At 34.2% G+C, this 26,085-nt stretch overlaps 1 protein-coding gene across 1 annotated transcript in view; it reads left to right on the forward strand.

The window, feature by feature from the left end:
• Positions 1-22,169: 22,169 nt before the first annotated feature.
• LOC138921934 (connector enhancer of kinase suppressor of ras 2-like) overlaps positions 22,170-26,085 on the forward strand; it is a 76,852-nt gene continuing 72,936 nt past the window's right edge. Inside the window, exon 1 of the mRNA XM_070257965.1 lies at positions 22,170-22,321. The gene's annotated coding sequence lies outside the window, so the exon portion shown is untranslated. The remainder of the gene's footprint in view (positions 22,322-26,085) is intronic.

The raw sequence follows: 26,085 nt of genomic DNA on the forward strand, positions 1-26,085 counted from the left end.
TATCAAGCCCACAGAGAGGTTTGTGGGTCCAGGAAACCAGGGAAAATGTATAATAGACAATATTTAGTGTGTTTAAAATCAGGAATATCCAGTTAAGATAGAGGGAATACAAATGAGAATGTTTACTAATAGTTGAAAGATATTATCCTCATTTATTTAGACTCAGATTGGATAATGATCAGTCACCAGATAGCAAATATAAGATCCTAGATAGAAACTTACATCTATTTGGCTTTTGAACCATTAATCGCACTGATTTCCCGCAAATTATCTTCTAATAAGAACTATCATTCCTGATTCATTTCCTAATATTAGATTTTAGGAACAGCTCCTTCATTAACATAGAAGAAGAATTAGCAAATATTCTGATTCACTGAATTTAGACATCATTTCTTCCCTTACATTTAGGTGTATATACCAGTTGAGGAATGATTCTTTCAACCTAAAAAAGTATCTTTTACATTTTCAGAGAACTGATTCACCAGAATCAGATAGATTCACATTTCTTCATCTTTAATATTCTTTTTAACTCAGTGTGAACAAATTGGAGTTGTGTTCAAGTTAGGACTTGATGAGTTAACAACAAAATGAAGTGTAGAAACATTGCATTGAACTGAGTATCTTCTTTTAATAGAAGAATAAAGCCAATTTACATTTTTCATAACTAATGATATGTTTGGGCTTATTCATGCTATTTTATTTTGTTTTATTTTTTGTTTGTTTGCTGGTTTGCTTACAATGCTTTCATTTCATTTCTTTCTTTTTCTTGAATTCATCAAATTTATTTTTTTTCTTAGTGGTTTGGAAGGTATAAACATGATTTCTATTTTTCTAGTGATTACTTTAAAATTTTAAGCAAACATATTTAGTTCTGTATTTTTCTATAAACATATAGTTATATCAATATTCCCCTCCAATAAACATACTTTTTCTTTCCTCTTCTTCCCCACTACTTTTCATATTTTATTGAAATCACTGGAATTTTCTTTCCAATTTGTTACTAAAATTTTTTCATTATGTCATTACTTTAAAAATATTATTTAATAATTATATTAAGCTTCAAGTCTATATTATCAAAATTTAGTTAGTTTGAACTGTATGGTTTAGTGTTTGTTTTGTTTAGTGTTTGTTCGCTTAGTATGCTTCCTCATGTTCCACATCTACCTTTCTCTTTGTTTCTTCCTTTATTTTTCTGGAGTACATAAGTAATTTGTTCAGAGAAGATCTGTGGGTAATGAATGTTCTGCATTATATATGCCCAAATATGTTTATTTTACTCTCTCATGAATGACTCTTTGGCTGGGTATAAAATTTTAAGTTCAAAATTATTTTCTGGAGAACTTTGAAGATACTGATCATTTGTCTCCAAGCATCAAGTGTTGAAGGTGAAAAGTCGGAAGGTAATCTTATTCTCATTGCTCTAGAAGAAGCTTATTATTTCCTTTCCTACTTTCTCGAAATTTTCTGGAGTTGCTTTTTATACTTAGAACTGTAGATACACGTCTCTTAACATTTTTCCTTTAGTTTTGTTCTTTGGTAGTCCCTTGGCTTGAACTTTTTTCTCACTAATTGGATTTTTGGGTCTATACATTTTACTATTTATCTCATGTATTAAAATTTTTATTTCGATGATCATATTTTTAATTTCCAAGTACTATTATATAGTATTCTGGACTTTGGGGGCCAGGGGAAGGTAGAATTTAATAGAAGCAATATCCTTTCAAATCCCTCTGACAACATTAATTAAATTGATTTTGAATTCTATTCCCTTTTACCTTATAAGTTCTATTTCTTTTTGGAGTCACTTCTGGATTTTAGTGTTTGTTTTCCTCAAATATTTCATGATTTTTCAATGCCTGTCCCTACTTATGGGCGTGTTCATTTATAAGTGTTTAGATCAAAGTTAGCATGCTGATAGATCTGCTCGAAAGCCACCAGTATTATTTGGCCAGCACAATGTAGGGCACTTTGACTGGTGGGTTGCCCAGGTAATTTATCTTCTAGATGTGTGGGCTCCTTCCTCCTGATGGCCTTGAAAGATCTGAGCATTTCCTTACTTCTAGGATATATGGGCTTTATGTGCTTAGTAGGACATTTAGAACTTCTAGTGCAAATAGTAAAGTCAAAGTAAGTGAAGGCTTACCTAGAAAGGAATTATGCTCTTTTTAAAAAATTAAAATTTATCTGTATTTAATTTGAATTATAAACAGTAGAATATAATATAATTTATGTGACCTCATACTCAATTTTTTAGGCTATCATAACTGGTAGAGAATAATCAAATTCCTAATTTTCAATACCTAAATTAAACTTGCTCTTCAATGATATAGCTTCTTACCACTCCCTAAAGTATGCTTTGCTTTTTCAATGCTTTATCCTCTACCACTTAGCTAAGCTAGTTGAGAATATTTCTTCTTCAGTAAATTTCTTTTAAACAATGAATTGTGCTTGAATATACACATGGTACTGTGCTTAGCTCTACAACTAATTAAGTATTTAAGGATAAGCTATTAACATGTGTAATTACATTAGGAATATCACCTGCTTCTGAAGCAGTACCCATTTTACCACTCTGACTTCCGACTACTGTCAAATAACATTTCCTATTTCCAATCTACCCTGCATACCTCAAAAGAAGAAATACATTTGCTTTGGTAACCTTGCTTTTCGGAATTGCAAATTTGTACTAATTTACAAAAACAAGACAAAAGACAGGCGTTATTTATTTTAGTTCCTTCTTGGATATTAAATTGGACATGTGAAAGGTGATACTAAGTCTAAACTGAGTTTAGACAATTTAGCTAGCATTGCTTTTTACTAACAAAAAGGTCAAATGAGTTCTGTGTGTCCGTGTTTTCAGATCGGTTTATTGTTGCTAATTTAGTTAAAATCACTGTAGCATGAATAAAAGTTAATGTCTCAAATAATGTAGCATGGATTCATAAATGTTTTCCAGCAGCTAAAAAGAACATAAATACTACTTTTTTATACCTAGAAAAGAAACATATAGATGGTTTAAAGGAATATTCAGGCAAGTTTCTAAAGATTAATATATTGGCCTCACAATTAACCATTAATATTTCTTTTTAAAATCGACAGTTTGTCACACTGATCTTCCTAAGAGATCAATATGGGTAAATGCCTCTATTTATATCAAACTGACTGAATCTTTTCAACATGAACTGTAGCTCAGTATAGTAAGTCTAATTTTTGTTCAATGGGTAGCCAACAAAGATAATCTATTTGGCAAAATATTTAGAGTATTTTATCTTTGGTGGTCATTTGGCTTATAATATACAATCCAAATGGAATCTATCATGTCAAATTCCTAACTCAATAAAGAATTTGTTCTTGATTCCAATGAGAATAAAACAATGTACATTTTGACATCTTGAATATAAAATAGCAGAAATATGAAATATTTCAATAGCTTGAACATGGACTAAAAGTGATAAGGAATTTTAAGCACTAGGAATCTTGGTCTCCAAGTCTGGGCCATATATATATAAGCATTAAAGTATTACAAATGAAATCAACATTTTGTAAAATTGCTCTAACATGCAATTCCATTGTCCAGTCCCTGTAAAATCAGTTTCCAAGCTGTAAACTGAATATGAAGTGAAGAGAATCTTGAGTGAATTATTATTGTTATGTTTTAAAATAGGCACACAAGTGTTGATACTACTGCATAAGAGAGAGTAAGAGCCTCTGTTTGCAGGGTCAGAGGTATTCAGAGCAAGTCCTGAAGCCTCCCCAGACTCTCTGTACATCCCTAGAATATGCTGGGATTTGTTTACCATCTTTGCCTGCCCCCAAATAGTGTACTAAATTAGTCTTCAGAATACATTCACAAAGAATACTCTGTCCATTTGTTTTCAGGATTATGAGGAACTTGGTTAACCAGTGATGGTTTGAATTTTGATCTGCAATTGATATGATACTCTTAATATTGTATTTTTTCAAGAGATGAGAGGCTATGATTAGTTCATACATCAGAAAGCAAGAACGGAATGTGAGAAATTATATATATTTCAACTGAAACACAAAAGAAAACATATGGAAGGAACAATTCATCTTGTGAAGTGATTTTGTGATGTGCACTATAATAACACTTTGGCTCTTCTATAACTGCTGATTTCAGCTAAAGGTTTATGAACAATGCTAGAAAGGTGATCCATTTCAGAGAGTATTGAAAATATTAAAAACAAATGACTTGGAGTGGAGGGGTATTTGATTTTATCTGCTAAAACAGGTTTCAAACTATTCCTAATTTCTCTAAGAAAGAGATTGGAGTTCAGAGGTATTCAAACTAATATAGACATGTTCTTTTCCTTTTCTTTATTTTTTTGCATCAAAGTTAGACAAGATTCCCACAGAATAACTGTTTTCAAACTGTGCGTGAAAATCACCTGGGATGCTTGTTAAAAATACTCCTTGCCGGGCCCTCCCATATAAATGCTAATTCATTTGGACTTGAGTGGTGCTTGTCCATCTGTAATTCTTTAAGCTTCTTAGTTGGTTATCTTGCACATAACCAGTTAAAAACTTTGACTTTAAGCTATCTACATAACAGGATTGTAGAAAGAAATGAGCCCACCAAAACCACAAGCAAAGACTATTTATTCAAAACTTGCTATAGCAAGGAAGCCAACCACCATCACTTGCATTTGGCAGAGAATCAAAGGCAGGCAGGAGAGTGGGAAAGTTCTGCAGTGAAAAAATGGAGAGGCTTCAGGTATGCCCTAATTGTAGGTTGTGGGCATGCGGAAGCTGGAGGCAGGTTATCTAGAAATGGGACATCCTATGTGCTGGTTTGAAGAGGATATTTGGCTTTCTCTGGTCGGTCCTGAGTTGGAAGCAGGGGCAAAAATTAGGGAAGCTGGCGGTCGTTGACCAAGTCCTGAGCATTCTGGGCTTATTGCTGCAGACGTTGTAGTTTGGCTTTCTGAAATGGTTGCTGCAGAGGTTGCGGATCAGAGTTCTGCTTTATATATGGTCTTGCCATTGTCCATTAGTACATTTAGTCTTTAAAGATTCCAAACTAAAAAGGATTAGCTTTTTATAGCACCCGCCCCCCCGCCCCCGCCAACACTTTCCCTATTGGTTTTTCAATACCAACCTTCTGATTTCTAATTCAAAGTTCATTCCCTGGGTCTGAGATTGTGACTTTCAGGAAAATGCGAATATACCCACTAAATGGAATATTAAACTCCTGCCAGTTACACTTATGTGTGGCAAACCTATCAGATCTTTTACTGGAATCAGGTTTTAATCTGAATAAGACTATATCATGAGTACTCTAAGAATACATGAAGGAAGTGGAAAAATGATATTTCACCAAGCAGCAAAATGTTCCAATGCTAAAATTCTAAATATACTCTCGCCAACTTCCAATTTCACTGAGAAAGGACCTCTATCAGAAAAAGCTTTTTTTTTTAAATTTCCTTAGTAAAACTATAATTTTTACTTTGATTAGTGATTTCTTATTCTAACATTCTTTCTCCAATTTTTCAACCATTATCCAACAGATGGCTCAAATTCTGCTTCCATTTTAACCTCTTTCAGGAAAGAATTGTCACAAATAATTAATGCTTTTTGCATTCATTTAATACAAAAGTAAAAATGTTCAACCCCATGAGTTTAGTATTAGCACAAATCTTTAGGTAATCCACTTTTTAAATTAAAATCACACAGCATTAAAACAAATATAGTCACTCCGAAATCACTTGTTTTGGATGTATTTGGCTGTGCATAAACCTTTTCAAGTTAACTATTGACTTTTACATCTCAAAAGTGAAGAACCCTAGAAAGTTAGGCCAAAAACCCTAGGGAAGAATGAACTCGGCCAGCACTCAGAGACAGCATTTCAAAAGCCAGCAATGGAATTATAAACTTTTTAAAAAGTCAAAATAAATACTTGTTATTTTCTACTCAAGTACATAGAAATATATCTAGCCATCATGAAGAATCTTACTGATGTCTCTAGAAAAGTTAGCCTTATTATAACTAAAGTAAATGATCTACCTTTTCATTTTTCTTAAAACGTAATTGAATTTGTAGTTCCCTAATGCAACAAAATAAACTGCACTATATCAGACACTATTGTGAGTTAGGAAATGTTTGTTCTTTATATACTAAGTATTGCCATCATACCTAAGGAACTAAAAAACATATTAGGCAACAAGCAAATATTGATAAATAACAGAAGTTCCATGTAGAATATTTCTCCAGAATATACTTTCATAGGAGACTGACAACCTTTCTGGATCAAAGACTAAAGGCTTCATATAATGAGAACTGAAGAATTATTTTGAATAAATGTGTAGGGTAGAAACCAGAAATAATAAGTCAATTATGTCTCCATCCTTCATCTTACCAGACTGGCCTTGAATAAGTGGTTTTAAGGTAGGCTCAAAGGAGAGAATAAGAAGATAGAAAGAGACAGAGAGAGAGGTATAGGTGGAAGAGGAGAAAAAGCACCGGGCATCTTTAATCGTTTGGGGTTAAGACACTAAATACGTTAACTAAACTCTGGAAAGAGGAACACATCCATTTCCTGCTATTAACAGGTGTGAATTAGTTGATCATACTTTCTTTAGTGGGGAGTTGTGAGAGTAGAATTGAGGGCACTGCCTGGACATGGTACTTGGATTTAGAGTATTGGTTATGAATGAGGTGAAGGAATCCTGAATAGTTTAATGAGATGATTCTTTTCCGTTGGAAGTGTCCAATTTGAAGACTATTAGCACCAGATTGCCTAATTTAGGAAGAAGAGCAGCAGATAAAAAAGTCAGCACTTATCACTATCTGAAATCATATTTTTTCCTTGTATGTTGTCTCTCTCCACCCTTTAAAATTTAAATTTGAAGGCATGAGAGCAAAGGCTTTGCCTTGCTTGCCACTGTCTCTCCAGCACCTAGAACAGTGTCCAGCACATTTAGGCATTGACAAATATTTGTTGAATCAATTAGTTTATTAAGTCAAACTATGGCTCCAGTTCTCTTTGAACTCAGTGTAACTTTTGGCATGTGATTTGCAAACCTTTTTGTAGATCTCTCTTTCCTGGATGTTCTGTGTGCCCAGATTTCTACATCTCAGTTTTCGTTTTAGTGAAGTCATGGCCTCTTTCTTTAAGCATCTCTACCTGCAGGTGTAGTGCTTATTGTAGATTAGGTGGGGAGAGGAGACTATCAGATTTTTAAAACAATGATTCAGCTAGTAGAAAATAATTACTAACCTAAATTTACCAAATATTTAGGAAGCGTGTTTATAAAACAGGAACACAAAAGTGATTTTCCTAAATGTAAGCCCCAAAGAGGGTTAACTAAAGTCAGATTTAGTTACATGTGATTAATAAATCAGAAATATAAAATAGCAGGGACTTACATAGTTAATCCAATTTTTGCATGTGTAAAATAAAGTATTAAAATTAGAAAGTAATGATAGTTAAATAAGCAGTGATCCCAAATTTTTCTCCAAACTTCTCAGCAGCACAGATGTAATGAGATATATCTAAAGCAAATCCAAATAAACCATTTTGAGCCCAGATCACATTTAGGAGCTATAAGACTTCTTGTTCTGTTTAGTGACACTTACTCTGTCCATCCAGAAGCTGTACTGTATTTTGTTGTTGTGATATATAAAAGATAATAATTTGACACTTTAAAGGAGGCCCTGTTTTACTTCTCTGAAGAGTACTGATAAAAATTGGATTCGTATTCAATGAATTAAGTAATTGTTCTTCTGCTTTTAATGTTACTCTCGTGGATAAGCAGTTAACATGTGCCACTCCTAAAGCAGTCTTTCAAACAACTCACATGTATTTCATGTGATGGTCGTTTCATCTCATAAATGGCAAGTTCCAGTTATATGAAGCACAGACCTTTTTAATTGCTCTCTCTTTTGTCCAATCATCAAAGATACTCGAATTCCCAATATAATATCATTTTTTGAACAGAGATATAACTAGTCTAAGCCTCAAAATATCCGGGAAAAATGTGTCAGAGATATGTGTTTGCCTTTGTTATATCTAAGCCTTGTAACAGGCAGTAGTAGTATGGTGTAAGAGAAAGAACACTGGCCTGGATTCAGGAAACATGGGTTCTAGAGCTGGTTTTGTTGCTAGCAAGTTATATTGCCCTAGACAAAGCAATGAACTTCTCTGAACCTTAGTCTCTAATATGTGAAATGACGTGAATGAACTAAATTTTCTCAAACTTCCAAATAGACCTCAGATTTGATGAATCTCAGTATAGATATTGGTGAGATATTTTATAAGCATTATAAGGGCAGAGACTCTGCCTTATTGGTCTTTATAATCATTACATTGCTTGGCCAGACATTCAACAAATAGTGATTGGCATCAATTGAAGTGACCTCTTCTCTCAGATTGAGAAATTGATACTATCTACTTTTAAAACCCAAAAGGATGGGAATTCTGTACATACAATTCTTTTATGACTCTCTGAATCTCCTCTCGAGGAATAAATTCAATGCGGGAAACTTTGAGCACCGCTATATGCTAAGTATTGAGAAAATAATATGTTTACTACACTTTCCATGGTAGAGCCATTAATAGAGGACAGGAATGGAGATTGTAAAGAAATCACTGTAAAGGCATGCTAATCTACGTTTATATGTAAACCATTCCTATTAAAAGTTGATCCCGGTGAGGACCTACTCCGCTCATCAGCCATGCTGAGGAGGCATCCAAAATACAAATAGGGGAAGACTGGCACAGATGTTAACTCAGGGATAATCTTCCTCAAGCAAAAAAAAAAAGAGGAGGCTTGGCAATGGATGTTAGCTCAGGGTGAATCTTCCTCACAAAAAAATAAAAATAAAATAAAAATCAAAGTTTATTTGGGTAACAGAGCCATAGCCTACTACTACCATGCACTTACTGGCATAACAAAAAAGAAGGAACCTTCTTCAGGAGTCCTAACTTTAAAAAATCCAAACCTATAGTGAAAGTGGATGCCACATTGGTCAAAGGAAGCAATTGGATATAGGCCTGAGGCTGAAAAAGGCAAAAGAAAGAACACCTTAAACTGATAGCATTTGGGATGAGAGGCAGGGGCTGGAAGGCACTGTATTATAATCAGGGATCTCAGGAGGCAGAGAGGTAGAAATGATCATGCTCTAACAGTGTTGGTGGAAGAGATGACAATACGGAAACTGACGTGGCAAGAATACCACTTTTCCACTGTGATATGAAGGATTGGCTGGAGAAGGGCTACATTACAAAAGCCTAAAAATGACAGGCTGAGGAACATGGGCATGATACAAATATTGGGTTAGTATAGCATTTAACTTTTTCAAAACACTTTCAAATCGACTCAATTCCAATTGCCATGTCACATCTATGAAGTAAAAAAGGATAATCTTTAAAGCAGGCATCTGTTTATATAGTACTATTGTTGGGGTGCTAAGAAGTCGTCATGTCCTTCCTTAAAATGCTGCCACCAGCATTTGGGAGTGACTGAAATTCGACAATTGGAGTTTTCAAAAATGTCCCCAGCCCTACTCCCAAGTCAGGATTAAAGTTTAGAAAAGAGACGACTTCTAGGTCAGACTTAATTGAGTCATGTTAGCTCTTAAATAATGCCATAGGAAACTACTGCCCTATGAGAAAGAACATTTTGCAAAGGTACAGCGGCAGAGCAGAGATGGTGTGCTTTTGCGAAGGAGAAGGAAAAGTAAAGAAGTAGGACCATCAGCACTGCCAATAGAAGTGATTGGGAGTGGAAGAAAGGCAAAGAATGGGAAAACTACTTCACACTTTTATCTAGAACTAACCCAAGAGATAAATAAAGCTACTGTTTTTCTGTACTATCTTAGGAATTGTTTTACATTATTTCAACAAATGTCTACTTCGCCAGACATTATTCTAGGTTCTAGATACTTTGATAAATAGAACTCACTTCCTGCAGAGGAGCAACTTGAGTGCAGACCAAGAAAGTTATGAAATATACGGAAGCTCACACAGCAAGTTAGAAATAATATTCATACTAAAACCCAGGATCTCCTAATTCTTGATGAATCACTTTTCCTAAACTGCCGTTCTTACTATTATCACATTAGCAACATTCAAAATGATACCTCTAACTACTTTAAAGCCTGGACTCTTATAATATAGATGCTTGTTTAGAGCTTTATAATATAGAGCTTTTTTAGTCACAAAACTTGTAAGTCTTCCTTAAGTCATTTCTTTTTTGATCCTAATTGACATTGTTGTAGAAATGTTTTACATCTAATGAAAGATCAACATTAGAAGTGAAAATTTCAAAAAAACTCTTTGAATCTTTCAGTTTTAAAAATATATTACTTTAGATTGTCCCCACCTTGGTGTAATATATCTAGTCAGTTATATTATGATTTTGAAAATTAAAGAGAAATGGTAAATATGACTCCTAAAATAATTTAATTAAATCACATTTTAATTAAAACTTTTAAGACTTACTTTGTAAAATGTAAATGGTTTCCATTTTAATTTTTTAATTACAAGTTAAACTTCTCTGGCTGCCTTCCAGGAAAATTATTTTAAAATAAATTAAATGTTTTGATAAAATAAATGGCTTAAGACTCCAAATGAGATTTCTTCATATTTTCTTTAACATTTCAAAAGGAAATTCCTGTATTCTAAAAGCAGAAACTAAGGTCAGTATTTCACTTTTGCCTCTAAGGTCTTTTGTCATATTCTCAGCTTATTATCATCTCTGTAACATGTCAAAACAGTCAACCCAAATAATGAAAATTCAATCAACCAATTGCTTTGGTATCTCTTAGATAGCCTGTGCAATTTGGGGAGAGAAACATCCATGATATCTTTTTAATCTCTCATAGAAGTAATTACATATAGTCAACAACATTAAAAATAGATTACCAGACTTCTCCCAGAATAAGGAGCAGAAATAATAGATGTCTGTATTTTAAACTAACCATAGAATGGAAAAGAACTATTGTTAGGGGTTTGAGTGTGTTTGGGCAATTCTACCACTCTGTCCTCCCCTTTATAGTCCTCAACTAAAGCAAAATTTCTCAACCTCGGCACTATTGACATCTTAGGCCAGGTATTTATTTGTTGTGAGGGGCTGTCCTGTGCATTGCAAGGTGCTTTAGCAGTACCCTTGGCCTCCACCTAGATGCCACAAGGACATCTCTAAGTTGTGGTGGCTAAAGGTCTCCAGATGTTGCTAAATGTCCCCTGAAGGGAAAAATCAACCCCACACCCCCAACTGAGAACCACTGGACTAAAGAAGCTCTATGTACAAGAAAGAAAACCCAAGTGGGAAAAAAACATTACTTCATTAATAAATGGGTGAGTCCCTAGTACATCTCCAACTTCATACATTATTCCCACTTGCAAACTGTGCTGGAGTACTTGACTTAGGCCTGAAGGCCTAGATGAGGCTTTCTACTCCCTCCCTGTGAAATGCTTGCAGCCCTGGAACCAGAAGACTGAAGAGGGAAGTTGTAAACCTTCCAAAAGATCCAGAACCTCTTTCATAACCAATCTGATGGCAAAGAGAAGATAGAAGAAAGGGCACATAGTATGGTTGTATCACTTTAAGTCCAGATCATTAATAAAATATAGCCCAATAATTGTCCTGAACTCTGAGAGGTTTCTTTCAATTGTTCAGCAGTCGTGACTTCTACTTCCAAGAGGTATTTCTTGGTCCCTGGTTGTTTCTTTTTCACAGCAGACTTTTCTTGTTTTATAAGTGCAAATCTTCTTGAGTTTCTCTGAGAATAAATTTAAAAAGTCTTTTTTTTAAATGTTCTTCTATGCTCCCTGATTTCTCTCTCTTCTCTCTGGAGTCAGTTTTTCTGCTTACCTTGGTCTTTCTCTTCCATTCTATTTGTTTTGACAGGCATGAAAATAAAAATTTTTGAAAAGAATTAACATTTTCCACATAAGACAAGAAATAGGAATATTTCCTTGGACTGTTGTGTCAGTGGGTGGTTCTTGGTGGCAGGCTTTGTTTTAAGGCAAGAGTTCTTAAACTGGGGTCCACAGACCTTCAAAAACCCTATCATCGATAGAATTCAGGGGACTCCATGAACCTGGACAGTTTAAAAAGTATATCTAATATTCACTAAAATCTACCTGAAATTTAACATTCCCTCCAATTATGAGTGAATAATAATAATGAGTAATAAACCATAATAGTATTAGCAATACTTGTGACTGTGCAACCAATTAAAGCTGCATATATGTTCATATCTCATTGCAGTTATTACAAATACCTCAGAATAACTTATACTGATAACTCCTTCAAAGTAACAGTAATTATTACACCTGCGTCTATTTTGTTATTTAACTGTAAATTATTTTTTCAGTATTTTGAGAACTGTGTTTCAATATAACTGATTTCCCTTGTAATACTATGTGTTTTATTTTATGCATTTAAAAATATTATTCTGAAAATGAGTTCACTAATTTCCACAGACTGTGAAGAGTTCCATGGCACAAATACCCGAATTTAGGCATTTGGGGAAGGATGAGGAGCTGCAACTTAGTCTGAGAGCTCTCAAAATATCAGAATAATGATACAATGAAATCTATGTATGCATGTTGTTTAAAAACTTGGTAATCAATTAAAATATCCATTCTATCCTTGTTCTTTCTGTCTTGATACATTTCTGTCTTGACTTCAGTTTATTACATTGTTGACCTTTTGCTATAGTTTTGAAAGATTAATAATAATAATTATCATTTATTGAGCACCAACTCTGTGCCAGGCATGATACTAGGCGCATTACGAACATTGTTTCCTATAATGTGTTAACATGGAAAGATCACTGGGCTATGAATCAAGAAATATTGATCCAAGAGACACATCTCTGTCTGCTCTGCCCCTAACTGTGATCATGGACAAATCACTATATCATTCTGAAATTATTTTCTCATCTATAAAATGGGAATGATTACATCTGTTATACCTACTTTATAGGATTTTTGGATGATCAGATGAGACAATGAATATGAAAGTGTTTGTAATGTATGACACATTATGGAAACTTTAAAAATATTTTTAATAGCTGATAATTTAAAATTTTATATAATTAAATTTTATCTCCTTTTAAAATAAAAAAATTGGCATTGCTAACACGGACGTGTAGAAATATCAGGAAAAAATTGAAAGTAGATATCATAAGGCAGAAAATTGCCTCCATTTCCTTTTTTAAAAGATTACACTTTCTTGGGGCTGGCAGGGGCGCAGCAGTTAAGTTCGCATGTTCCGCTTTGGCGGCCCGGGTTTCGCCAGTTCAGATCCCAGGAGCGGACATGTCACCGCTTGGCAAAAGCCATGCTGTGGTGGGTGTCCCACGTATAAGATGGAGGAAGATGGGCACGGATGTTAGCTCAGGGCCAGTACTCCTTGGCAAAAAGAGGAGGATGGGTGGCAGATGTTAGCTCGGGGCTAGTAGTCCTCAAAAAAAAAAAGTTGCTCTTTCTTATAGCTCTTCAAAAATAATAAAATCTGAGGGACTGGCCCGGTGGCATAGTGGTTGAGTTCATGTGCTCTGCTTCGGTGACCTGGGGTTTTCAAGTTTAGATCCTGGGCATGAACCTACATACTACTCATCAAGCCACGCTGAGGCAGCATCCCACATACAAAATAGAAGAAGACTGGCACAAATTTTTGCTCAGCGACAATCTTCCTCAAGATTCCTCTTTTTAGAGGAAGATTGGCAACAGATGTTAGCTCAGGGCCGATCTGCATCACCAAATAATAATAATAATAAAACCTTGATCTCAGTTATGAATTTTTAGATTTAACCACCAAAAATTTGTTATATTAAGAGCTGTATAACTATTTTATTCAGTTTTTTTAATACATAAAAATCTAACTTTGTATACAGAAAATTTTTCACTTTATTCAGTAAACAATATGTGTAACGACATGTGGCTCTGGCTATGAGTTATTAAGCCATATATATATATATATATATATATATTTTGGTGAAATGTTGCAAGTTAAATCTACTTTCGCACTAATCTGGATAAATCTGTATAATTATTATTGTTATTATGAATTTTAAACTGTAATTTTATTTTTATTATTTTAACGTTAGTGGTGAATCATTTTCTATTATTTACTTAATATTGTAGTCATACTTAAGGTTATGCTAGTTCCAGAAAGTTTATATAGCATTAGAATGATCTATTATATATATATATAAATTTAAGTATACCCCGAACATAACAAAAGTTTACAAAACTTCAAAGTAGGAAGTAATAGATGACCGTCTAAAGGCAATGTATTTAGGAGGAAAAGCAACCTCTAACAAAAATTGGGGGAAGAAATGAAAGGAGAGAAAGTAATTTAAGTGTGCTATGTTCCTTCTCTTTTATAGCAACATGAAAAATCAATAGGTCTCATGTACAGCTAATATACCCAGGCTAGAAACAAAGCACATTAAAGTATGAAGATAGCTGCAAAAAGAACTAGAATTAGAAACTGTTGATAATGTTTACTTATTTGTAATGAGGTTACTAGTAATGGATATATGGCAGGAGAATTTTAGGTTTTATTACTGGTATGTCTATTATTCTTGTTATCATTAATAAAAATTACAAATATGATGAAATGGAAAGCTTCCATGAAAAATACAAAAGACCAAAATTGACTCAAGAAAAATCAGAAAATATTAACACACCAATGACCATGGAAGAAACGGAAAAAGTTATCAGAAATACCTTCTAAAAAGAAGGCTGGCACAGAAGTTTTTATGAACCATATTTTCTCACATTTTAATATAACATATCATTGTAATACTATATAAACTTTTTTGAACTAGCGTAACCTTACTACCAAAAACAAAACAAGAAATAAATTACCAGCTTGGTCACTTATGAATATAAATGCAAAATTTTGAAGTTTATAGTAGCAAATTGATTCCAGTAGTATACTAAAAGAAGAACACAACATACTAAAGTAGGGTTTGCTCCAGAAATTCAAGAATTTAATAGATCCAAGCCTGTTTATCTAATTCATCACATCAACCTTAAAGAAGAAAATCCATATATTAGCAACTATATAGATATAGAAAAGTTGATACACTTACTAGTACTTCCTGGTTTAAATAAAAACTCTTCTGTACTCTTTCTAGTTGTTTTATGTTATGTATCACTTCTAGATTTTTAAATGAAGTTAAAATGTTACCATTGCCTAATCTAACAGAAATAGCAATATAATCATTATAAACACACTCAATCTGATGGATTAATTAGTTAATTTGCATGTCCTTTTCTTTGTAGGCTTTTATAAATTTTTTCATGAAGGCAAAAGCCCAAAACTGGCTCAATTGTAAGTTTCTGTTTTTTGGCTTTGTTCCCTTCTGTTTCCTGTACATATGTTTTTCTCACTTGCTGCTTATATTGGGGAGCTAAAGCATAACATTGACATTTGATTCTTTATCTCAGAGATGTTATAGAATTGTTTAAAGTGGTCTCATGAGCAGATATTTATTTATACCTGTGCATACCACATCAAAATTTCCTGTTAGCAACAGTTAATCCAAAGGAGTGCACACACTTGGGGTTTAAGAAATGGACATGACTCAAACTCCAGCTGAGTGCATATATTTTCCTTTTGTCACTTATTTTTCAAACTGTCCCAGTTTCAAAATGTAATTCTACTGGAATTAAAGTTGAACACTTTAAAACTGTATCAGCTACAACTATCCATTTATCCAAATTTGCTATTATGTTTTCTGCCTGTGCTTAACTATCTATAGTGATAGCATCAGATAAATGGTTTGGCCTTACTGGTTCATGTGTGCCAGGTAATTAGATTATAAATTTGAGTAAATTATGTGGGCCAATAAATTAGGGTTAAAAAAATAAAGATGGGTAAAATAATATGACTGCTAATTAAGTTTAAAAAATCATCAAGTAAGGGAAAAATAAAAGATCTAACAGGGTTATATGCTAGATACCTAGTTATTTTTTTCATAACCCTTTACTTTTCATCTTCTGGAAAACAAGGAGCAATCATTGACACATAGAAAACTCACTTTGTTTTCTCTCATTCCATTAAAGAGAGACCTCTTTTTCAGATAACGATTTGTTTTGTTTTTAACTTGATGATGAGATCATTCTTATAAGAAGCCCACCTTCTGATGAATCCTAATATTTGGACAGATTTTCATCATCATGATAATTTTAAGCAATCTGCCCTCAGTGAACAAGACCTGCATTTCAAAGATGACATTTTAATAAACCATTAGAACAAGCGGCTTTAATTTGAAATCAGTACAGACCCTTAAAGTAAGAGAATCGTAAGCAATCTCACTGAGGATTAGTGGGCAAAGATAGGCAGCTGGTATAAGGGATCTGGATTCTCGGTCAAGCTCCATCACCAACCAGCAATAACATTGCACATGTCACTTAACTTCTGTTGGCTTTATTTCTAAGTAAAGCAAAGAATTGAACTAAATTATCTCTAAAGTCCCTTCTCGCTTAAAAATTCTGTAGTTCTAATGTACTGGAGAAAGGTTTAGGTGGAAAAACCTTCCTTCCACAATAGAAGGAGGTGGTAGTGGCTATAATTTGAGGGAGTAATTTTGCAAAATTATTACAACCTTAAAAGCCCCACCCTCCCCCATATATTTATATCCGTGTGAACTCACACAAGGAAACAGTGACCTACTGCACAAATACTACCATGGTTTTAGAACTCTAAGATAAACTATTCTCTTTACTAATATAATCTTAAGAGGTGGCTGACCATAGGAAAAATGTATAGCTTGGTTTGGCTTTGTGAAGAGACCTATACTTTGAGCATACTCTTCAAATAAAAATGGCTTAACTTGAGGGACTATTCAACTGAAACCTGCTGGAGAACTTGCTCAAATTAGTAGCACCCTGTGAGAGTACAGAATATAAACATGACCAGGGCACGGCAATAGTAATTTGGTAATTGGCGTAACTGTTAGAAGCTGGACTCTAGGGTAATGGGTTTTTTAAAATGCACGTATAAATTTATAATGTTACACAGCTGTAAGGCAATTAGAATTAATATAATTATATAAACTGGATTTTTTAAAGAAAATGTCTGATAATACAAATAAATTTTCCTTGGGCTTGTAAGGAAAAACAATATATGCATTGGGGAGGAACTCAGTACATATAAAGAGTCTGAGACAAAATTTTCATGTTTATTATATTGAGATGTTTTGAAGGGATGAAAAAGAGCCTAATTCTGCTCTCAATCATGTTCTTAATCTTGTTTACTTGGCACAGATAAGGGTTGACTTGTGTCCAATAACTATTATTTTCACTTAAACCATAACTTATTTAAATTTTAGGTAGAGCCTTATGTTTTAAGCTATTTACCTACACATAGAATAACAGACCCCAAAGTATTGAGATTCAAACAATTTATGGAATCCATTATGTAACAGTAATAAAATTATAGACAAGAATTAAAAATTTTTTTCCAAGATACCAACAACTATAAAATACATAAGAATAAACTTAATGTGAAATGCGTAAGACATACATCAGGGGAAATGCAAAATTTTTCAGAGAGGAACAAAGAAAGTATTGAGCAAATCTTATATGGCCATGTTCCTGCCTTAGGATACTCAATATTGTAAATATGACAAATATTCTCAAATTGATTTTAAATGTATTGCTATTTCAATCAAAATTTTAACAAGATTTTTTTAGAAGTAGACCCTAACTCTATAAGTTTATCTGGGGGAAAAAGCATCTGACAAATCCATGAAAAAAATTCTAAGGTCAATTATGAGGGAATATATCCTAATAAATCCCAAAATATACTCTAAATGTGCGATGATTATTAATATACTATGGTACTGGCAAAAATAAAATATATGAATATTTAAATGAAACAAATTAGAAAACTCAGAAACAGACTAACGTAAAATAATTTAGTATATAAGGGTAATATTTCAAATTAATGGGGAAAAGAGGGATTACTCAATAGATAGTTTGGGGCAACTGTCAAAACATTCGGAAGGCCAGCCCCAGTGGCCTAGTTGTTAAGTTCAGCATGCTCCTCTTCAGTGGTCCAGGTCCGGTTCCTAGGCGTGGACCTACACCATTTGTCTGTCAGTGGCCATGCTGTGGCAGCAGCTCACATACAAAAAAAAGAGAAAGATTTGCAGTGGATGATAGCTCAGGGCTGATCTCCCTCAGAAAAAAAGAAAAAAAAATTTGGAAAAGAGTAATACATCTGAGTCACTATGTTACTGCATCATATACAAAAAATAATTCCAGATATATTAATAATTTGAATAAAAAAAGAACTAAATATGTCTAAACATGATGCTAAAAGCAGAAAACATAAAATATTACTATCTGAGACTAAATAGTTAAAACTTGGGTACATACAAAATGCCATAAATAAAAGTAAAAGACAGGATATTTGGGGGAAAATAATTGCTATATATATATGACAGACAAAAGGTTAATATCTTTAATGTATCAATCAACAAGATAAAGATTAACAGACCAATAGGAAACAAATAGCTGGAAGATAGTTAACAAAATAAGAAATACAAATGGTCATAAGTAAATAAATGATATTGCCATTTGCACTGAGAAGAAAAATTTTGCCCAATATCGATGGGTTATTGGATTATTGTAAACTTGTGAAAATGTTTTGATAATTTAAAATCTACATTGTTATGGTATCCAAATTAACTTTTTATTCTTGTGTTTGTTTTTACAGTGTCTTGGTTTAGAAGGGTCTTGCCCTGGTATTTCTCTGAGGAAGACCGATATTTTTGGTCTAGAACTCAATCTTGTGCAATGGCCTGTACTGAATTGGGCCATGGGAATTGCGAGGGATGGCTTTGGAAAAAAAGACAGTCTAGAGGAATCTCCTTTTTTAATTGGAAAAGATACTGGTTTATTTTGAAACAGTCAACTCTCTACTGGTTCTCACACCTGAATGTAAGTGCACCAGGAAGGAAAGAAAATCTACTATTACTGAGTTAGAATAATCCTTAATCTTTGTATTAGTATTAGGAAAGTAAATTTCTGACAAATAAAGGGATGCTCATAACACCTAATGTTAGGAAATAGGCCACTGATGTTACTTCTTGCTAGAAAATACTTTACAGGAAAGACATCGTAATGAATAGTTTTGAAACCAAAAATACCTGGTTTGTAATCCAGACTCATTTACTTATTAGCTTAAAGAGATTGGGCAAGTTACTTAACTTATCTGAGACTCATTTTCTTCATTTTCTCAAGGCAAGTCATAATATTTGCCAAGCGTTCTCATCCCCTTCTTTCTTATATATTGATCCTCTCCCTCTCAATGGAATCTATCTCATAAACATTTAAACATGCTGAAGTTTTTCTATTTAAATAAACAGCAGATAAATGAGTTGCCTTTTAGTGATTTTGAAAGCACTCTAAGACCAGTTTTTTTGTGAAGGAGAAGGGACAAGATTATGAGTTTGGTGCTGGACACGTTGAGCATAAGATGTCACTAATTTATCCCAGTGGAGAAAGCCAATCTGGAGCACAAAAGAAATCTCTAGCTTTGACCCTAACTCTCTTTGCCTCTCACAGCCAGTGAGATAGTATCCTTTAGTGTTCTCTATACTTGCCGTCTTCATTATTTCACTCCTCGGTGCTCTTCAATCTCTCGTCTACCCCCATTACTCCATTGGAATAACTTAGATAAGGTTACCATAAGCCTCCATGTGGCTAAGTAGAACAGACATTTTCAAACCTTAGCTTAATTAATTGCCTTCTTCTGGTTTTCCTCCTACATCTCCTGCCACTCTTCCTCTGTCACTTTTGCAGGATTTTCCTACTCTCCCAGACCACTAAAAGTTGGAATTCTTCAGGGATCAGTTACAGGCTTTCTTCTCATTCTATATTGTTTTACCTGTGTCCATGGTTTCAATTACATATATATATGCACACACACACAGGTCACACATATTTGTATCTACACCCAAAAATTATCTTCTCAGTTTTAAGATTCATAAGTTCAATTGATCTCTCCACTGGGATATCTCAAAAGCACTTCCTATTTAATGTGTACAAAGCACAATTCATGATCTTGCCATCCTCAAAACTGTCTCCTTCCAGTGATTTCCCTCTAAGGAGCCATCCTCAGATCCTCCACTCTTTCACCTCCTGTAGTTGCTCATATCAAGTTGGGCCAATAATGTCTCCTAAATATCTCTCAAATTCATCAATTTCTCTCCATTGCCACTGCCTCCACTCAAGTCCAAGCTATCGCCATCTTTCACCTGAACAATTTCAGTAGCCTCCTAACCTGTTTCCCCACATCCACTTTGGTCTCCCTTTAATGTATTTTATTACTCTAATCAGAGTAATCTTTTTTAAAAATGAAAATTTGATCATATCACCACTATCCCACCTACCCCACTCTCCCGTCTATCCTCCTCATTAAAAGCCATCAATAACTTCCCATTACTCTTAGAATAAAATCCTTAATGTGGACTACCAGGCCTCACATGGATTGCTACCTCTCCAATCACATATTGTATGATGCACCCCTGTGGTTTTTACACTTCAGTCACACTGGCCTTCTTTCAGTTATGCTAATGTGCTGCGCTCCACCCATCTACAGGACCTTTGCATATGCCATTCCTTCTTCCTGACCCCTTCAAGCAGTTAACTCCTAGTCTTCCTTCAGATCTCACTTCAATACATCACTTCTTTAGGAAAGCATTTCCTGATCTCCTCCTCCTGACTTGATCAATTCTTATTAGCTCTCATAGCATCATGTACGTTTCCTTCATAGCATTTAATACACTTGTAATTTTATTTTTTTGTTTGTGATTCTAATGTCTGTCTCCCCATGGATCATAAGCTTTTGAAGTTCTCTCTTTCTGTCTCTCTCCCCCTCCAAACCCCATCCCCCATAGATCAACAATGTATCCAGAATGTGGCATAATGTATGTGCTCCATAGATACTAGTTGAATTAATGAACACTTGTGATGACAAAATGAATTAATGTATACATATAAATTACCTTTGAACAGTGCATGCCACATAATAGGTCCTCCATAAGTATTACTTCCCATCATATTCTTCTATTCCCTCTTCCCCAACCAATGTGAAAATGTTCAATTTCAAGTGTGAAAAATTTCAAGTGCAATTATGAAAATCAAACCATTTTGTATTGTTTTCATAGCCCCACGTGATGAACATAATTCATCTTATCACTGTCCAAATTAAACAGAAAAAAAACATAGTAAATTCTATCCGCTATACTTTTATTTCATTGACAGAATATTCTTACAGTTAATTAGCTCAATACAAGCTGAATCAAAGCTCCAGTGCCTTTTTTAATGGATCTACTTTTGTGAGTATTTTTTCCAGGTGACCTTTTGTCAGGTTGTTATTAAATGTATGAGACTTTGATTTTTTTTTATTCAGTGATTGCTAATTTTATATTTTCTTATAACATGAATACTTCTATAGAACTTTTCCCTTAGGAATTACAATGCATGTTACAAATATTAAAACATATCAATACTCTGTCCCCCTTTCTTATCCTTGAAGAAATTGTGACTCAGAAAGAATAAGTGACTTGGTAGGCATTGGTAGAATTACAATGACCAGACCTTACTAAGCTCTATAAATAAGTTAGAAGATGTTACCAAGCTTTGTGTCATTTCATGACAATTTCTTAGAAATTTAATGGGTTGCTTGTAATATTAGAGACAGAGAGAGAAAAAGATAAGAAACACACAAGGAGTAAATGGCCATATCCAAAATACTGGTCTCTGATGCCCATATACTAAATAATTTAAGCATAGCAACTTCATTAGTATATAATTTTGAAGAGCTTTGAAAATAATTAGTATATATATGATCGCCATTCTATATTAGAGAATTTAAGGTTTAGAAATGCGTTAAATGTTGCTCTAACTGCTTCCTTTGCTGGTCTTTGTTGACACATCATTTGTCTGCTTTGAATGCTCTAATGATGTTGAAAGTTATTTGCATATTTTGAAGTAACTCTGTATAATCATTAACAGAAGAGTTTGTTGTTACCATTGCTGGTTTAATAAATGCATGCTCCATTTGCTTTGCAGAAAACTATTTCAGGTGCATGCTAAGCAAACTGCATTCTTGATTAAGCAGTCTAGAGAAATGTGTTCATTACTAGCCTGGTGACCTGGCTCTCGGCTCTTCATTTCAAGGTCTAACTCTCACTGTTAAGTCTTTTCCTTACATTCTCTTATTCTTCCTTTATTCCATTTTTTGTAGGACACCAAGGCTGACGGATTTATATATCTACCTGAATTCCGAATTGACTTGGCTCCACATTGCAGAAAAAACAAGTAAGTAGTAGTACATTCTTAAGTCCAGGGTCCAGATCAGTGCTGTACAATAGAAATATAATAGTGGTCACATATATAATTTTAAATTTTCTAGTAGTCACATTCTTGGTCCTTCAGAATGCTGGTGTTCCAGCATTATGCTGTGGTTGGAATTTATAGTTAACAGATTCCGTAGCATTAATATGTTAGTTCTATTACTTTCAAATTAGCACAATACTCTAGTTCATTTTTTTACCTTCCTTCATTTTATTTGCAAAACATTGAAAATATGTCACCTTCCTTTGGAGGAAGAATGTAATACTTATATAGATTTCATAGAGTCCTTCCCTTTCTAATTTACTATATTACAATACTTACTATTTTACAATATTCTTCAAGTGGCATATTGTCTTTCCTGTAGCCTGATTCCTATAATTAAAGAATGTATGCATAAAATCATTAGCAAGCTTGGGATGAGGTGAGCCAAACAGCATCAAGTTATTCTCTTTCCTTTTGTCAATATTTTATGGCTTAATAAAGTAAATACATGAGGTTACTTCTATCAACCAAGGGCTTATTAGAAATCAGGCGAAAGATCAAAAGGAAATATGACTCCTGCTTCTGCTCTGGCTAATAGACAGACATTTGATAAATTAGGTCAATAGTTCTATCAAATTTTGTAGAAATTAAGTTTATTTAAGAACTTAAGGACAAAACCCACCACCATTAAAATAGAAGAAAAACCTCTGGAAGCCAAAGTTGTCCATTTAGGCTATTATATCAGTGCTATAAAATTAAGATGTTGGGGAGATGCCAGTATAGAACTAGGAGATACTGAAAGGATAAGCATGTATAAGTTCCTGAGTGTTATATTTCATCTATTGTGTTAGTCAGACTCATTATTGCGTATATTTTTGACCACACTTCAGAACAGATATAATGAAATTTGGGAAGATCGAGGGAAGATAAATAAATCCAATCAAATGGATTAAAATATAGGTTTCAGGAAGAAAGTTTAAAGAAATTGATGTGGTTTAATGGTAGAGAGAGTGATGTAATTATTATAATGAAGAATTTTAAAAAAATTGTGCAGAAAGAGAGTTGAACAAATGAAAAGAAAATTGCAAAGAAATGTGTTTAAATTGAAGCGAGGGAGCTTGACTTATCTATAGGTGAAACATATGATCAGAATTGGCTATTGAGGAAGGTGATATAATTTCCACGACTTAATATCTTAAACTTTCTCTTGGAGATTCTAAATATTCAAGCCTGAAGTAAGAAGTAGAAACAAATTGTTCTCTTAAGTAGCTTTCCAACTATAAGATTGCATAACTTTTTTAGTGTGGACTTGAGAGTGTGTCTAGACAGTACTTAACTGCATGTCAGGCACTGCCATAGAGAGCATAACTTTTCCACATCTGGCCTCTGATATAGAGGAACGATGTATCTAACCGCTACAGGTTTGAGGAAAGAAAACTAGTCTTACTTTCAAAGTGAAAGAGAATTAAGCTACTCAAGGGCCCAAGTCACTTACCGTTTAGAGTAATTCACTAAATGTTAAAAAGAATAAACAGTCATATGGAACACATCTCTCAAATTTCGTGTAAATTAATTAAAAGCTCCCAGGACTGGAAACTTTTACTTCCATTCCTAGGAATAAAAGTTGGCTTCTGCCATCTAGTGGATACCATCAGATTATTTTCTTTAAAGTATTTCTTACCTACTCTTTTGGTTTTGGAAAACAGAAATCAAATCATTATCAAAACTTGGTAAATCGCTTTCAGTACTATATTTCTTTATATTGATAAGAAATATGTCTTTCCTTTTAAATCAGGGTTTCTTCTTATTTTGATCACCCCACAGAGGCAGAATGATTCCCTGACTCCAACCTCCAAATTTGGTTCTGATGTCAACACTGACAACACCACACACACACACACACACACACACACACACACACACACCAGGAGAATATGTAAAGGTTTATTATTCGCATAGAGAGGTTTTCTGGGGAGATCAGAACAGAAACCCCAAGTTGATTGAGAAATAGCTTGAGAGAGAGGGGAAAGGAGACTGACTTGGCTTTTCTGGTGGTTAGGAGCTGAGGCTGGGGTGAAGATTTCAGCAGAAGGGGAAGAAGTAGAGTAGGGCTTGAAAGCTGTGAGCAGAGAAATATCATAAGGGGAGCCAGATTCTTTATTACCCTTCTCAAGGAATATCTTGTCCTATTTGACTGTATTTAAATATATAAAATTAAAATGGAGCTACATAATTTGCCAATACTAATAGACAATATCTCTGCAAATATTTCCTAAGTATATTGTTCATATGACCCACACAAACACAAATAGAGATGACCTCTTGCCCTATTTGTATCCTGAAACTTTGATTTGCTTTCCTTCCCTTTTATACCATCAATAGGGTTAAGTGAGAATATGTAGCTAAAGCCATAATAAACTCATTCCTCTCATGCTAGACATATGTCTATTCTAATACTAGAGATTGGAAACCATTTACTGTTGAAAAGATCTCCTTTGTCCCAGTTATTTAAGGAAACTCAAAACTCTAAATCAAGTTCAACTAGAGTGAGGGCTTATCTAATCAAAGATTTATAAATAGCTAAATAACCAATTAAGGAAGAAGATGTGGATTAGTAGCTAATCTTTGACTCATAACCAAAGTATCAACAGAATCATTCCTTGTTTTCTCCAACAAGGTGTGCTTGCCTGTAAAGTAAAAGTTTTGATGCTATTTGTGAATATTGATATCTACATCTTCTTAATTACCCAATAGAATAGAAAAGTGAAGAAGAAATGTTTTTAAGATAAAACATAAGACAGGGTATATCAGCAGTTTCTATATATTTACAATTGAGAGTGAAATGTGAATGTCAAAATCATCATATATTCACTATACTAAAAATAAAAGAGTTACAACACTGAATTTCCATTGCAGGAAAACCAGCAAATTTTGAATTCCAAAATGATTATGACAGTTTTTGCAGTATAATTTTATCTGCTTCTAATTCTGGTTAAGTGGTCTGAATTTCTCTTTAATATGTTATGTTAACTCTTTATTCAATTTCCTTAAAGTGGACTATTCTGCTGGACTCTATAAAGATATTAATGCTGATTCTGTGATACCAAAATTATGCAACTGCAGAGAAGAAAATATTTCTATTTAGGCTTACAAAGTCTCCCAATGTATGAATACTTAATATATTAAAATTGTAAATTTTTAAGATGGGTGAATTAAGGATTAGAATTTCACATTATAAAATATCACACTACAAAATAATCCTTACTTCATAAAAAATAACACCTTAGCATTTCTGGCAAAAATGGCAGGGTGAGCTGACCCGGGATTCTCTCCCCTCCAAAATACAACAAAAGATTGGAAGAACTGAATTTCAGAGAATAAACATAATGCCAGCTCGTTAGAGACCTACAATACCAAGGCGGAGATCATAAACCTAGCTTTACCCCTTTGGAGGCGCTGGAACGGTAGGAGAGAACATCGCTCCCTCCCCTAGAGTCTGCAATCGCTGCGGCGCGAGTCGGGAGGGAGCGGGGGAGGGGCCGTGCGACCGGGGGATCATCCAGGACTCCTGCCGCTGATTCAGTGGAGACCCGCTGACGGCGGGGGGGGGGGGGGGGCAGATTCCGTCCGAGGGGACCCTATAAATCAAGGGCCTTGGGAGACCAGAGAACAGAACTGATCTGAACCCAGACCGGCGCCTGTGAGTAACAGCCCCTCCCCCCCAGCAAAGCCAGTGGGCGCAGCCA

Source organism: Equus caballus, chromosome X (assembly GCF_041296265.1).
Source record: "Equus caballus isolate H_3958 breed thoroughbred chromosome X, TB-T2T, whole genome shotgun sequence".
In the NCBI taxonomy this organism is placed as follows: domain Eukaryota; kingdom Metazoa; phylum Chordata; class Mammalia; order Perissodactyla; family Equidae; genus Equus; species Equus caballus.